This window comes from Mixophyes fleayi, chromosome 2 (assembly GCF_038048845.1).
Source record: "Mixophyes fleayi isolate aMixFle1 chromosome 2, aMixFle1.hap1, whole genome shotgun sequence".
In the NCBI taxonomy this organism is placed as follows: domain Eukaryota; kingdom Metazoa; phylum Chordata; class Amphibia; order Anura; family Limnodynastidae; genus Mixophyes; species Mixophyes fleayi.
In genome coordinates this window covers 112,383,338-112,399,518 of record NC_134403.1, presented here as the reverse complement: position 1 = coordinate 112,399,518, position 16,181 = coordinate 112,383,338, and the positions used below count along the sequence as shown (strand labels likewise).

Below are 16,181 nucleotides of genomic sequence, written 5' to 3'. Positions count from 1 at the left end.
AATTGATAAGAGTTTTAGCAGCATGTTGGGTAAGAAAAGAACGTATTCTGTTTCTAAGGTGGAGTGGACAGAACTGGGTGAGAGTCTGGATGTGATGAATAAAGCAGAGGGCAGAGCCAAATGTGACACCAAGGCAATGTGCTTGGAGTGTTATTGACAGTGAAGGAAAATTTTAAGTGAGTTGGTGACTCTGGGAGGAGGGAAGATAAAAAGCTTTGTTTTGCACATGTTGAGATTTAGGTTGGGTTGGGACATCCATGTGGAGATAGCAGAAAGACAGTTGGTAGAAGCGCAGAGGTCAGGTGAAGATATATAGATTTGGGTGTCATCAGTGCAGAGGTGGTACTGGGGGCTGAATTAGCTAATTAGTTCCCCAAGAGAAGAGGTGTACAGAGAAAAAAGTAAAGGCCAAGAACAGAGCCTTGTGGGACCCCAACAGATAGTGCGAGTGGAGGGGAGGATGTGCCAGAGATAGAAACTAAAAGGAGCGGATTGATAGGTAGAAAGTGAACCAGAAAAGAACTGTGTCACAAATGCCAATGGAATGAAGGGTGTGTATGGGAAGAGGGTGATTTACAGTATCAAAAGCAGCAGATTGTAGGATGAGATGATGAGATGATTGCAGAGGCTTCATCTTCAGCTACCGGAGAGAATGAATTGAGGGTGGATTGGTAAGTGTAGGTGAAGGTGAGTAGAGTGGGTAGAGTAGGTGGAGTGTGTGGAATTTGGCACAAGGAAACAATTTGTTGAATGTTGCCGAAGAAATGTAAATATATAAAATGTAAGTGAATGGCATTTTACTAGTTTTACAATGAAGGCAATAGGAGAAATGGTGGTATGGCATACCACCATATACCAGTCCACTTTGATATATACACTGTATGGACAAAAGTATTTGGCTACATCTGTTAATTATTGAATTGTGGTGTTTCAATCAGGCCCGTTGTCAGAGGTGTATAGAATCAAGCACCTAGCCATACAGTCTCCATTTGCAAACATTTATGTTACAAAATGGGTTGTTCTGAAAAGCTTGGTACTGTGATAGGATGCCACCTTGCAATAAGATGGTTCGTGAAATTTCATCCCTGCTGGGTATTTCACAGTCAACTATGTGATATTATTAGAAAGTGGAAGCGTTTAGGAACAGCAACTCAGCCACCAAGCGAAAGACCGCGTAAAATCACAGAGCGGGGTCAACGACTGCTAAGGCGCATGGTGCGTAAAAGTCGTCAACGCTCTGCTGATTCCATAGCTGAAGGATTACGAACTTCCATCGGCACAAAAACTGTGCAGCTGGAGTTTAATGGAATGGGTTTCCATGGCTGAGCAGCTGCATGCAAGCCTCACATTACCAAGACCAATGCCAAGCATCGGATGGAGTGGTGTAAAGCACACTGACACTGGACTGTGGAGCAGTGGAACCGTGTTCTGTGGAGTGACGAAGATAACCAAGCATTTTGATGACTTAAAAAACATATGCTGCATGGAGAAATTTATGTTGAGTTTATCACCAATCCTGAATATATTTTTTTGTAAAATAATGCATACAAAAATTATTTACAAACACATCTCTGCATAATTTTCATACAGCATGTATTCTATTGCCATGTATACATAATGTATCATAATTTACAGAATAAAATAAAAATGGTTTAGGTAATCGACTTTCAGCTAATTTAGTTACAAATAGAAATTGCAAAAATATTATTATTATCTTTTATTTATGTGGCACCACAAAAGGTCAGCAGCAGCATCCAAAACTTTTATAGTAGTATACAATAGACAGCAACATTTCATAACACATTACATAATACATGAAAAACAAAATAATACAAAGACCATATATCCTGATAAAATATATTACACACAGATAACTTGGTAATGCAGATCAAGTTATTATGGGATAGTGAGTGAGAGTGATGGTAATGTTCAATGTGAACTAGGCCTGGGCTCAAGAAAACAGGGCTAGGGAAGCAGGCCTAGAGTCACAGAGGGTGATAGAATAGCAGAAGAAGAACATGAGGAGAGAAGGCCCTACTTGTAAGAGCTTACATACTAAAGGGAAGGGGAAGACACAAATAGGGTGGTACTGACTGGGGGAGTAAAGGTGATAGTCAAGGTAAAGGAGTTAGACGAGGGCTAATAGGCTTAAATAAAGAAGTGAGTTTAAAGGGCACGCTTAAAGCCTTGGAGAGTAGAAGCTAACCTGATAGGGAATAAGAGATTGTTCCAGAGCTGTGGAGCAGCCCGGGCAAAGTTCTGGAGGTGGGAGTGGGATGTGATTATCAGTATAGTAATGAGGCGGCGATCAATCATTGGCAGTTTGGAGTGGGCGTCAAGAAGTATGGGTTGAGATGAGGTTGAAGATGTCAGGAGGGGAGGGGACTGGTTGAGAGAATTGTAGGTAAGGGTAAAGAGTTTAAATTTAATTCTGTAAGCCATGGGGATCCACTATGCTCACTCAGGAATACCTATCCCTTATTTACATACCACATACACTATATATCCTTTCCACTGACACATCACACTTGCACCTTATTCCTATTCTCACTATTGTATTTTGTATATAATGTAATTTATATCTTTCATTCTACAATTATTTAACAAATATTCTATTCTGATTTTCACTCATTCTAATTTTATTTTAATTTTATATTTATCTTACTAATAAATCACTGTGGTTTTTCCATGTTCACCTTATTCCATTATATTTTTACTTTTCTTTTAGAATATTCTTCACTTTCATTTCTCATCTTTACTTTATCTCTCACTTTTCTCTACTTATATGTATCCCTTTACATCTCAGCATCTCATTTTCCAAACCACCAGCACCTAATCTTCAGAATAAAAACTGGAGAATAATGCTTTCGATCAACAGGACCATCCAAAGTGTTCCACGGCTGTGATAATTTAAGTATCACAGGGAACCAATGCAGCGATTGGCAGAGAGGGACAGCAGCGATAGAGCAGCAGGAGAGTAAAATAAGGCAGGCAGTTGCATTCAGGATAGACTTGAGAGAGGCAAGCCTGGAGTAGGGAAGGCCTCAGAGAAAGAGGTTACAGTAATCTAGGCAAGAGATTATAAGGGAGTGAATAAGAGTTTTTGTGTCTTCCATAGTGAGAAAGATTTTGGATATATTCCGGAGGTGTACGTGGCAGGAAATGGAGAGGCACTGAATATGAGGTTTGAAGGAGAGAGAGAAGTCAAGGATGAACCATATGCAGTGGACTTGAGGGACAGAAAGGAGGGTAGTATGATCAACAGAAAGAGAGAGGGGGGAGGTGAGAGAGTCCTGGAAGGGATGATAATTTCAGGGTTGGAAATATTGAGTTTATGAAAGCACTGGGACATCCAAAATGAGATCGCTGAGGACAGCAGGAGACACGAGACTTAAGGGAAGGGGAGAGGTCAGGGGAGGAAAGATGGATTTGGGTGTCATCAGCATACAGGTGAAACTAGAGGCCAAATTAACTGATGAGGTCACCAAGAGAGGATCTGTATAAGGAGAAGATCTGGGGACCAAGAACAGATCATCGAGGAACTCTGATAGGTAAGGGAAGAGGAGTGGAGGTGGAGACGGTGTAGCAACTGCAAAGAGCTGTTGGCAAGGTAAGAGGATAACCATGAGAGCACAGTGTTGCATAGGCCTATAGATTGGAGATTTTGCAAAAGGAGGGAGAGGTCAACAGTATCAAAAGCAACAAAGAGGTCGAGAAGGATAAGAAGGGAGAAATGTCCCTTAAAATTGGAGAAGAAAACTTAGTTAATGACCTTAGTGAGGGTAGTTTAAGTGGAGTTAAAGAAGCAAAGTCCGGATTATATATGTAGTATTTGTGTTTCACAATATGTATTCTGCATTTGCATACCAATCAAGGCAATGAAAATGGGCTTTCAGATGGTCAATTGTTTGTTCAATAACCAGTCTGGTGGGGTATGTTTGAAATTATTTGCAGCTTGTTGCGCTGGATTTAAAATAGAAGTGAGGAGATATGGATGGAAAGGGTGGGGACTGTCTCCTGCAAGTAGAACAAACATATTTTATAAATAGTAATATAATAAATAATAACCTATGTGTGGTTCACTGGTTTCTTAATAAAGACTCTCTGAAATATATAGTTTTAGTGGGGAAAAAGTATCTACATTATTTTGCAAAAATATGATTGAAACTAATATACTGTTGAACATTGTGAACATGTGATTTAAATACATGGAACATTATAGCAACTTACAGGATGAAAGTAATCGTCACTTATTTCTTGGGAAGAAATGACCTAATAAACATACATATTCACCTTGCCTCTCTGAAAATCTATGTCCTATTGCTGATTGCTTTATAATAATGGAGGCATAGGCACTCCTCTGAAAAATTGTTAATTGATGCTATGGATGAGGAGAGATGCAAACCAGGGCTGCATGAGTGCCATCCACTGTGAGTATGACATGTGGGAACTGAGTAATGGAGTAAGATTGCTGCATTATCAGCAAAAGGGATTCTTCATACAATGGCAAATTAATAAATTGCCTGAGGCTCAACAGGAATGTTTGTAGTACCCGATTGAGTACCCCACTAAAAGCAGTCTATGTTATTCCTGTCTCCACACTTACTGTGGTTTGGAATTAGCCAGACACACAGAAATGTAACACAGCCCACAATTTAGTCAGCAGTTGTTCTGCTGTGCGGATGCTGATCATAGGCTCAAGGTCACTCTGTACAGTCTTCAGAGTTTCCAGGATGACATGAAGTGGGAGCGTGAACCAGATTCGCATGTCTGTGTTAGGCATCTCAAAGATGCTTAAGCGTGACCTGCAGGCTTTATCCCTGTGCCTTCGTTGTTGCTGATGGCAGCGGTGCCACTCCAATGAAAAATCAGAAATATCATTGGCAAAAAAAATAACATAGAACAAATGTAGTTTAAAAATTTTGAAATATTATTAAGAAATAAGAGTGGGCTAATAAAAAAATAAATTAACTTAGTTTAATGTTAGCAAAAAAAAAAAAATTACATAAATATGTCATCCCAAAACCACATATGATAAATTTGCAATAGAAATATAACAAAAGTTTTGCATTGCAATTATAAGAATATAATTTTTTTTTTAAAAAAATTACTTGTGAATCCTGGTATGCCTTTTTCCAAACCACAAATGATCTGAGGGGATAAACATAAACAAATAGAAGAGCATTGACATTGACAACATTTCAAAATAAAGTATTGTGTTTTCAGTAATAATCTCATAAGCCTAGCCAAACATAATTGAAATATAAACATATAAAGCTGAAAAGTTTGTTTACATTTGTTTTGATAGTGTGATATGCATTTGCTATTTGGTGTAATAAAAAATAAATCACATACCTGTATAGAATGTGTTAAATATGATTTTTTGTTAAGGCCTCATAAGGCCTTTGTTCAGCCATTTTATTGTAACTTGTATAGAAATATTATTTGCTAGAAGAGATTATTCATTTTTCTGTTAACTTGCAGTTTTGCAATATGTGAGCCTATGGCCTTGAAGTTGAACTAATAGAGAACACCTGAAGAATGTAACCAGTTATGAAAACAATAATGAGCTTCATATCCAGCTGGTAGTATGGGAGCTGTATCCATGGTGTTGCACATAGCATATCTCCAACTCCCCTTGAGATAAGAAATAATAGGCTCATCTGTCCTTAGAAGGGGGAGAAAAGTAAACACCTCAAGAATACGTGAGAAAGTTAATCAGTAGCGCTTCTCATAAACTAGTGGTATAAACTATTGTATGCATATGACGTAGGATTCATTTATTCAGTAGCCTATAAAAACCTGTATCTTTGTATCAATAAACTAGAGAATATTCCTTGTATACAGAACTTGGTCTGTGTCAATTCTCTCCAGCTGATTGAAGCGCTTCCAGATATACTTGACACCACAGGCAGACTTGGGTCAGAATTTAGATTTGACAACTTGGAGGTCGCCACAGAGATTCGCTGTCCAGCAGGCTACAAGACAGACAACGGAGGTTTCCCAGCACATTGAACCCCAACATCCGCGGTCAGTAGATTTCTACTCGTTGGTCTTCCTAGTCTGGGTCACCTCATGTCTGTCTGAGGCACCTGACACGCGAATTTGTGAGTCTCAAGTATCATCTGATTAATATAATACAGTATTAACCCAATTTGTTTACTGTAATTGTATTGTTGATTAGATTTTTGAAAGATGATTGAATTTTGAGTGCATGTGTTTGTACCTATGTATGATGTATAAAGCATAAAAGTCACATAAGACATTGATCAAAGAAGCATGTAATGGAATAGAGGGATTTAGAGAGTTATTGTTTTGAACATTGAGTGAACATTTTAGACACCATCCCCAGAGGTATATCAAAGAAGGGAGATTCTGTAATCTGCCCAAATTGTGTAAGAGAGATTTCCAAAAGACCTTCGTCCCAGATACTGTCAAAGAAGCTATTTAGCACGGACATCCAGTACAAGGAGTCCACAGAACGGGACGTCCAGTGCAAGGACAACCCACAGAAACTAGATAAGAGTCCCGATTTGGACTCAACAGAATACTGTCAATACGAGTAATATAGATAGTAAACAAATGACAGCAGCTCCCTCATAGATATGATGCACAAAGACTTAAGGAAATGGGGGAGTAGAAGGTCTGCAGGGAATTTTTCAAGAAAGCGGGGATAGCCAAAGATATGTGTGGATGGAGAAACAAAGGTGTTGCAAGTGGTAATGTGACAAGAACAAAGGGGTATTGAGATCAAACCCCAAGAGATTGTTTGAGGTGGCACAGGAAAGTTAAGAGATCTGAAAAGTCGAAATATATGTGGATATGCTAAATGCATCGGAAGCTGAATAATGAATCAAGTAGGTTGTATATTATAAATGTATGTTTGATCCTGTGCAGCTGAATAAGTGAAATGTGCCCCTCCCTTATTCTGTGTAAATGATTTCAGTGTGTTGAGATAAGAAGCACACTGTTTTTTGTTTTTTGACAATGTATGTAAAATTAAAAAAATGTGTCCGGAGTGCTGATTGATGATAACATGTTGAAGCTAACTTGTATTTAGTGTAATGCTGGGACTTGTAGTTCCACAGCAGTAGGCTGGAAGATGTCAGTTAAGTTTTCTTTCTCTGTATGTGAGTTTTGTCTCCGTCTTACTGCGTGTGAGAGAGATCCGTGATAATTCACATTGTTTGTTCTCTGTCTTAGTGCTCTATAAGGGAGATGTTTGATTTACTTTAAATCACAATGTTTGTCTGTCTTGTCCGTTTTTTACAAGAGACATGTTTCAAGGTTGAAAAAGTTGTACATTCATTGCTTAATGATAAGCTTTTAAAAAGATACAAAAGAAGTTTTAAAATGTTTGGTCCGATTGCACGGACAAGATTGTAAATAATGTACATTATCACTATAAGTACTAGTGTCAGAACAAAGCTGGCTGGGATCCAACAAGCCGTTTCTGTATTTGAACAAAATAATTTTGTTTCTGAAGTTCAGAAATATAGCTTTCTCTTTAATGAAGTTGAGAATTGTGGGAGTGAGCTTACATGCTGTTTTTATCTGTGTTAAAATGGCGCTGATGAATGTTCTCAGAAATCAGGAGGGTTTGTTATGCCTTTAAAGAAATGTTACGAGATAAAATGTCGTCTGTGAGCGAGACTTAAGTGAATATATTTTTACTTTGAACACGAAAATCACAGAATCTAGAAATATGTGTGAATATTTGGTCACGGGAGAGAGATTTTGTTGAGAAAATGTTGAATGATTTACAGACACAATGTATTGTGTCTAACGAGAGTACTCTGATTTATGAGACAGTGCTGCTTTTAAAATGGTTGAATACTTGGAACCAAGATTCCAGATTGAATGTTTCTAAACCCGGAAATTTAATTAGTGTCATTTAAAAGGGCTGTACTAAGAGATGATAAGAAAGGAGTGGCTTTGAACACTCGCCCAGGTCTCGTCACTTTGACATTCTCTATTTGTGAAATTAGGGACTGCCCCTTTGAGGAAATCAAGGCATGGAACGCATAGCGTCACAGTTAAGCTTTTAGCAGCTGTTCACTGGTTACCTGATAACAGTATACACGCATGTTACAGTTACAGTAATTCCTAGTAAATAAATGTTAATCTCTATGCAAAAGTTTTTTTATTCACAGGTCTCCAGCTGCAAAGACCCATTAGGCAATCCAGATTGCATTGATTTAACTTCCAATGCACCATCTTTGCACCACAACAAACATAAGTATAAACTAATGAAGGATTTAAATAACGTAAACTCTTCTGAGTAATGATTACCTTGTTTTGGAAGAGATATTAGAGTTTATGTGCTATTCACATAGCAAATGCATGAACTAGGTGGTTTTTCTGTATGTGCAGAAAGCAAAAGGTTTTTATTTGTATCCTCATTACAGTTTTGAGTAAATCAGTGTTTGTAAAGACATTTACTGCCCTTATTTACTGTGCTATAATTGTCATATACTGTAAATAATTCTTTTTATTGTGGGTATGGTAATGCATTGATGGGAATTCTATATTTTTACAGAAATGAAAAAGATTTAAGACTTTAAGAGCAATTGTATGTGCTCCTGCATTAGCACTTCTGGATCATAGCAAGCCATTTATACTCTCCTCTGAGCAGAACCAAATGTTTAACCAATTTTAAGCTGAAATAACTTCAGCGCCAGCACTGGCTTTGCCAGATTATGACAAGCCTTTCACATTATTTTGTTATGAAGTCAGTGCACATGTACAAGGAGTACTGACACAAATACATGGTCGCAAGCTAAGGTCACTTGCATACTACTCTGCTTTAGTGCTTGAAAAGAGTATAGATATTGTGCTAGGACACCCAGTTACCTTAACGGTATCGTACGTTGTGACAGAAACCAAGCACAAGCAAAACATTTGTTACCGGCCAGATTTACTAAGTATGAAGATATACAGCACAAAGGACATTCCCTCCTATTGTGAAATGAGTGACATATAACACTTGCCGAGCGCACTGTGTATTTTCTTCCTCCCTTTCCTTTTTTATTAGAAGACAAAAAAAAAAAAAAAAAAAAAAGGAAGCACAAGAGGCCCCAGAGCCTCTCATGTTCACAGATATATGTTAAGACCTTCAGACAAGGGGAATCTGAGTAAACTGTATTTTAAGTTTTTTAAAGGTCCAAGGGAGACCAGAGAGGGGAGTTCATTGATATTAGCAGGAGGAATATAGATTGCACGTTATTTTCCTTTGCTGTGCGCTGTAGATGTGTACTAGACTAGAAAGGAAAGCCAAGTTTGGAAGAACCAGACTCAGGCCCATAGTAATGTATAGATCATTATACATAATTAGAAAATTCTAATATGAAAGTTTAACCCAACCAAATAAAGAAAAGAGCAACCCATGACTACAGGGGTTTACACCCAATGCAGGAATGTGTTTGTGAGTATTGTGGCCCAACACATTATTATATACACTAATAGAACTGATGATGTGGCTTATTAACAGGTTATTTAAGCTAAGTGTTTCTCTTCCAGAAGAATTAAAGTTACCACATCTGTCTTAATCGTTGTACTGTACACTCCATCTAATGAGTGTAAACTTTGTGGAACTCAGAAACCAAGAACCTTTTCCTTGGATTCCACATGCTCCTTACTGAAGCCTATCCTAATGAAGTAGCACTGCTTACTCCCAGTAACGTTACACTTAAGCAGTGCACAATGTTGAATCCTGCTGCCTTATTGCAGCAAGTTTCAAAAGATGGGAGAAGTACCTGTATATATTGGGGTTACCCTAGGGATTTGGGGGAATTCCATTCCAGCTTGAACAGAAAGAAAGAAAAAAAAAAAAAAAAATGCAAACAAAATTTTTCTGAACATGATTGCATAGAACTAATGAAACAAGAATCTCTGGTTTTATCTCACATTAAAGATAAACCATTACCAGATGCAGACATCACTCTTTTTGTAGATGGTTCACACTATCACATAGATCCTGTCCCGTATACAGGGTGTGCTGTAACCACACACACAGAAATAGTGATTCAACAGACTCTACCGAGTCACATGTCAGCACAAGAAGCTGAACTAAAGGCCCTGACACTTGCATGCATATATGCAAAAGGACAAAGAGTAAATATTTACACTGATTCAAGTTATGCATTTGTAATTGCGCATGATTATGGCCCTGTATGGAAAAGTAGGGACCTTATGGGTTCAGCAAGCAAACCAGTCAATATGATGAACATACCAGGGCATTGTTCACTGCATTCCAGCTGTCCTCCAAACAGTGATGAAGATGAAGACACACACAGAGATACTACCCCCGAAGCTAAGTGAAATAGACCAGGCCGCACGAGAAGCCGCCATAGCCCCAGTACCCCAAGGGGAGTCTATTTACATGGTGACCCCCTGACCCCTGTTTGACCAGAGCACACTCCAACTTATGGAAAGACAAGCAACAGAAAATAAGAAAAAGACTTGGGCAATACATGGAGCACTAGAAGTGCAAGGAGTGGTGTAAAGGTCAGCGTTTGTGTCTGCCAAAAGTAGTTTATCCCATTATGGCCAATATAGCACACGAGAAAGTGCATCTGGGAAAAGATGCTATGGTTGTACTCACTAGCAGCTTATGGATAGTACCAGGGTTCGCCCAAGCAGCACAGTCGTTAGTGGCAGAATGCCTAGTCTGTGCACAAAGTAACCCGAGTAAGTCTGTCCTATGGAAAAGCACACCCCAGACATAATATCCCTATAAGAGGATACAGATAGACTTTATAACTTCCCAAATGCTCGGGCTTTGAGAATGTGCTTGTCTGTGTCAACTTCTTTAGTCACTGGCTGGAGACATGGCTGTATAGAAAAGCAAATGCTAAAGCATTAGCCAAGAAAATTGCGAATGAGGTAATCTGATGATATGGTGTACCAGAGGTCATTGTAAGTGACAGAGGGATACACTTTACGGGGCAAGGATTCCAGAAACTATCACACCCCCTACAGATCCCAAAGTTCAGGATGTATGGAGCGCCTTAATGGTACACTGAAATTGAAAATGCAGAAAATAATGGCTGAAACAGGTCTGCCATGGATCTCATGTTTACCTGCACTCAGTAAAAAAATACTGCTAGGAAAGACACAGGTTTAACACCATATGAGATATTGTTTGGCACAGCAAACAGAACAGGCTGTTATTTTCCATAGCAACTACACCATGTATATAGTGATTTGTTGAATTATGTTGCCTTATTATAGAAACAACTAACTGAAATACATGGTCAAATATTCTCCTCCATTGCAAACCCTAATTTTGATACAGGTACCCATAAACTGCACCCTGGGGGGCTGGGTGGTCGTGAGAAAGCACATCAGGAGAAGTCTTGAACCCAGATACAAGGGTCCTTATCAAGTCCTGTTGACGACTCCCATGGCAGTGAAAGTACAGGAAAGAGACACCTGGATTCACGCATAACACTGCAAAGTCTTCAAATCAGGGGAGTCTTGTTCTGATAAATAGAAATGACTGTCTCATTGTATTGATATGTCTTGCCAGAATAATTGTGACTGAAGTAGGGATTAAGGCCTCCCTAACCCAGTATGAAACAGACAGTTAAGTGACATATTGCCTATGCCACTGTGAGAAACATATGGGAAGGAGTGCTCAACAATTTGCACTCATAGTAGAGTAAACTCTGAAAATGTCTTTGTGCAGATGCATAACCTCATTGGTAAAGTTGTCAGTAATGATTCATGTTGGATATTGGAAATATTGGCATTAGTAGCAAATGGTTTAGCAATCCTGTTGATCGTATAGGTGATAATGAAACTAAATATATGGCTGATTAAGAAGTTACTGACACTTGATTGTTGTCTCTCCAAAAAGGGAACCACTGAAAATCCCGAACCTCTGATGATCACAGAAATTACTTCTGAAACCTGACCAGACTATGAGTGTCATGAATTATTTGGACTAGCAAAGCCAAAGAACTGCAGAGTTTGCAACAAGAAACTACTAAAGATTGAACAAAGGACATGCAAGGCCTGCAGAACTACTATAGACTCATTAACTATCTTTTAAGAAACCATCTTTTAAGAAACCATCTTCTAAGAAACCATCTTTTCTAGACATGGACATTCGCCAAAATGCATCTCCTCATAAATCAAGTTAGGACAGGGAGGATCACAGGCTTATTAGTGGGGGATGAGTTGACAGATTCCTAAGGGGACCAACTCTATGCATGTGGCCTCCTACATGTGTATAAGTACCTGCTTATTAAGAATGTGGTTCTATAGATAGGATTAGGTAGGTAGGAGGAGAAAGGGTCGAAAATTGAATAAAAGATGGGAAATGTTAAATATGATTTTTTGTTAAGGCCTCATAAGGCCTTTGTTCAGCCATTTTATTGTAACTTGTATAGAAATATTATTTGCTAGAAGAGATTATTCATTTTTCTGTTAACTTGCAGTTTTGCAATATGTGAGCCTATGGCCTTGAAGTTGAACTAATAGAGAACACCTGAAGAATGTAACCAGTTATGAAAACAATAATGAGCTTCATATCCAGCTGGTAGTATGGGAGCTGTATCCATGGTGTTGCACATAGCATATCTCCAACTCCCCTTGAGATAAGAAATAATAGGCTCATCTGTCCTTAGAAGGGGGAGAAAAGTAAACACCTCAAGAATACGTGAGAAAGTTAATCAGAAAGTTAATCAGTAGCGCTTCTCATAAACTAGTGGTATAAACTATTGTATGCATATGACGTAGGATTCATTTATTCAGTAGCCTATAAAAACCTGTATCTTTGTATCAATAAACTAGAGAATATTCCTTGTATACAGAACTTGGTCTGTGTCAATTCTCTCCAGCTGATTGAAGCCCTATGAGGTCTAAATCCGGCTCTGCTAGGATTAAGAAATTCTAAGTATCTAGATGATCAGGATTGTCATACAGGTGCTGGATCATAGACCTGTGGCTATAAAATCCAGTCTAATTACTCAGTGCCTCCCATACCTATTCCGTTTGACCACCGTGCATGCTTTGACCATCAGTGCATGCTGGTGTTAAACTTACATATTGTCCTGGAGTCTGTGGGCGACTCCATCACCAAGTGAATTGCTGTTGCTGAGTCCTGATCATGCTATTACTGAAATTGTTTCTTTTGTCTCTCTCCTGATGGTCACTATTCGCACCGTTGTGTTCCCGACACTATACTCTGTCGGAGGATCAGATTCGATCTTATGACACTAAATATCGTTGCTGCTACAGGAATCCATGAGTCTGAGGCTATATATATTACTTTGAACCTGTGTCCTCATCAACATCAACATTTAATTATATAATGCTAGCAAATTCTGTAGCGCTTTACAATTGGGGACAAACACAGTAATACACATTACTCTGTGATATAGACAATGTGCCCATATTGTAACAAGGTTACAGTGGTAATCTGTCGGGTGCTATCCGTGTATACTGCAGTTGTTTCAGCACTGTACTGTGGCTGGAGATTCTATGTTATTAATATTATTGTTCTGGAAAACTGGAATTGTTAAACTCATTGTGTACTGGGCCTCAGAGAAAGTTTTCTTCAAGAATCCCCTGGGAATTGTTGCTTAACTTGTTTACTACTTTTCATTCAAAGAGAATGAAAAGTAGTAAACAATTTAAGATCTTAAACAATTTAAGATCTTCTCTCAAGATTTTTGATTTATACATTTATTATTGCCGCCCGGCTATATCAACTTGCATTATCAAGCCAAGTTTGTCGTTTTTAATACATCTGCTATGTATATTGTGATGTATGTGGCTCAATGATCCGAGACTACTGTCAGGTACAGGAGGTTACAGCCACTGGGGTCTGATCCCGTATGTATATACTGACAAAAGTCCTGACACTGACATCAGGCACATGCAAGTGATATGGCTCCAGACTTATAATTACATGAAGGTGTTCTTACTGTACTCAAGCTATACTAGACCGCCTCTTTCCTCTCCTGTTTCGCCTCTCCAATAATATGCACATAAGTGAACAACTTCTTTTGTGTCCATGCAGTGTACGGAGAAACATTATGCTAAACAAATGGGTGTATGTCACACTCAACATGAGCCCCAATGGGAATACTGCTGCCATGTTTAGTCACACCCAGATCTAAGGCTTCTTCCAACTAATGCACTGGAAATAATGAAAGTATAGCTGCCAGTGTGATCACGTCCAGATCCCAGGCTTCTTCCAACTGATGTGAACCTTTACTGGAGGTAATGAGAATACAGCTGCCAAGAGGGGTTGATTTCACCTTAACCAGCCCACTCCTTGTTTCTCACAAAATGCAGACTATAACAACATGAACTTTTCTAGCCCTTTGATGTTCCACAGATCCCCAGGGTACAAGGAGAGGGACAGTGTCCTGTTAATAGGAAGTAACTTTACCCGGTGTTTATATTGTGTCCAAATGCAACTACGGTGTGCTTTATAATTATATATGGTAGTGCCATGACATTGCTATAATCAAGGGCAGGCCGGGCTGGAGGGCATCTGCTCCCCGGGCCGGTCCCATAATGGGCTACCTTGGCCTGGGTCACTGGGCCACCTGCATTTTTTCCCATTAAAATAGGCTGCTGAGTGGTGTCTTGTACCCCGGGCTGAAATTTGCCAGCCCTCCCCTGGCTATAATGTTGCAATATATAAACATATGTTAGGCCTACCCTATATATGTACTTGTACTGTGCACAATTGTGCTATTTTACAACAAATAATGTTGGACTGTTATATAGTTGTGTTGGGAAATGTTTTTTAAATTTTCTGTCAGTATTGTATTTAATGTATATATGTTAACTTAAAGGTGACCAGGGGGTTATAAGTATTGGGTGGGGTACAGTTTTGGGACCCAGGTGAGGGGGCTGTAGCCACATTCCTTCCCCACTCCTTTTGCTACAGGAAGCCCTGATCAGCTGGAGGCTGGCTCTGGAATGATTGTAAGGGGCTAATACTGGAAGTGTCCTGGCCTTGCAAATTAATTAACCTGAGTATGTCCCCATTTTTTAATATTGTGGCCGACTACACCACCTAGAGTTAAACCAGCAGGGGGCCCAGGTAGTGTATTTGTTAGACAAGGTACAGCCCTGTAGCAGCCCCTTTCACAGAGAGCAATTTTCAGGCGATCCTACTATCTAAGATAACTCCCCTGATCCAACCCTTGGAGTGCAGGAAAACTACAGGGTATAGAGAAGAGTGAGAGTGAGAGGGGAAGATTGTTGCTATTTTTGCTTTCTTGCGGGGAGGAAGTCCAGAGTTGAAGTCTAGTCTTCTGTTGAACTAAACATTCTGTTGTTCTACACTGAACTTTGGAGTTCTGACATCTGCCAGGTGTGTACACCTAACTCCATCGGGAGACCTGTGATTTCTGTTACCTCAGTGGGCTTGCTGAAACAAGGAAACTTAGGTAGGGATCCTATCACATTGATAGAGGGTGTACAATAAGGCCAAGCAGCCAGAACATCGATTCTGGGATTTTTAGTACAGCTGAAGCCTCCTAGAATTGTAGGGCAAGAGTCTTTTTGAAAAGCTGGTGACCCATCTGGCAGTTGTTAAGCAATTGTTTTTGTATACTGTATTATTGTATTACATAGTGTTAGGAACCCCTCTAGCCGGTACAGCACAACCCAGAGTCTGCTCTGCCAGTCAGGTGTTAACTGGAGCCCCTAGTGGTGGGGACAGACATGGCCGCAGACTAGCAGAGGGTCGTGAAGTGCGTACCGACTAGGGGGAACCCAGGTAAGCGGAGTGAAGTCCAGGCAAGGGTCAAGGGCCAGCAGCAGACAGGGAATCCAATACACGATCCAGGGTCAAGGGTCACAAGCACGGTAGCAAGGTCCAGATACAGGCAAGAAGGTCAGGGTCACAGGATACACAGGCAGGGTTCAAAATCCAGGCAAGGGGTCATACACAGGTAATCAGTCCAAACAGGTTTTCACCAATACTAAACAGGAGCAGGAGCAGGTTAGCTGACAGGCAGACTGGACGCTATAACCGGCAATGAGGCAGCAGACCTCATTGCCTTAAATACTCACACAAACCAATCAGGAATTGATACACTCCTGCAGGCTAATTGCTTAGACAAAGCAGGACCAATCAGGGCTTGACCCTGAAATACACAGTTGCAGGCTAATGCCTGTAAATCCAGCCCTCCTCATTAGATCAGCCTACC

At 39.7% G+C, this 16,181-nt stretch overlaps 1 long non-coding RNA gene across 1 annotated transcript; it reads left to right on the top strand.

Annotated features, from left to right (window-relative positions):
• The first annotated feature begins 6,886 nt into the window (after positions 1-6,886).
• LOC142141391 (uncharacterized) lies at positions 6,887-12,820 on the top strand. Its single transcript, XR_012688659.1, has 2 exons — positions 6,887-8,784; positions 9,506-12,820. It is a non-coding gene; the product is annotated as an uncharacterized LOC142141391 (long non-coding RNA).
• The last annotated feature ends 3,361 nt before the right edge of the window (positions 12,821-16,181 follow it).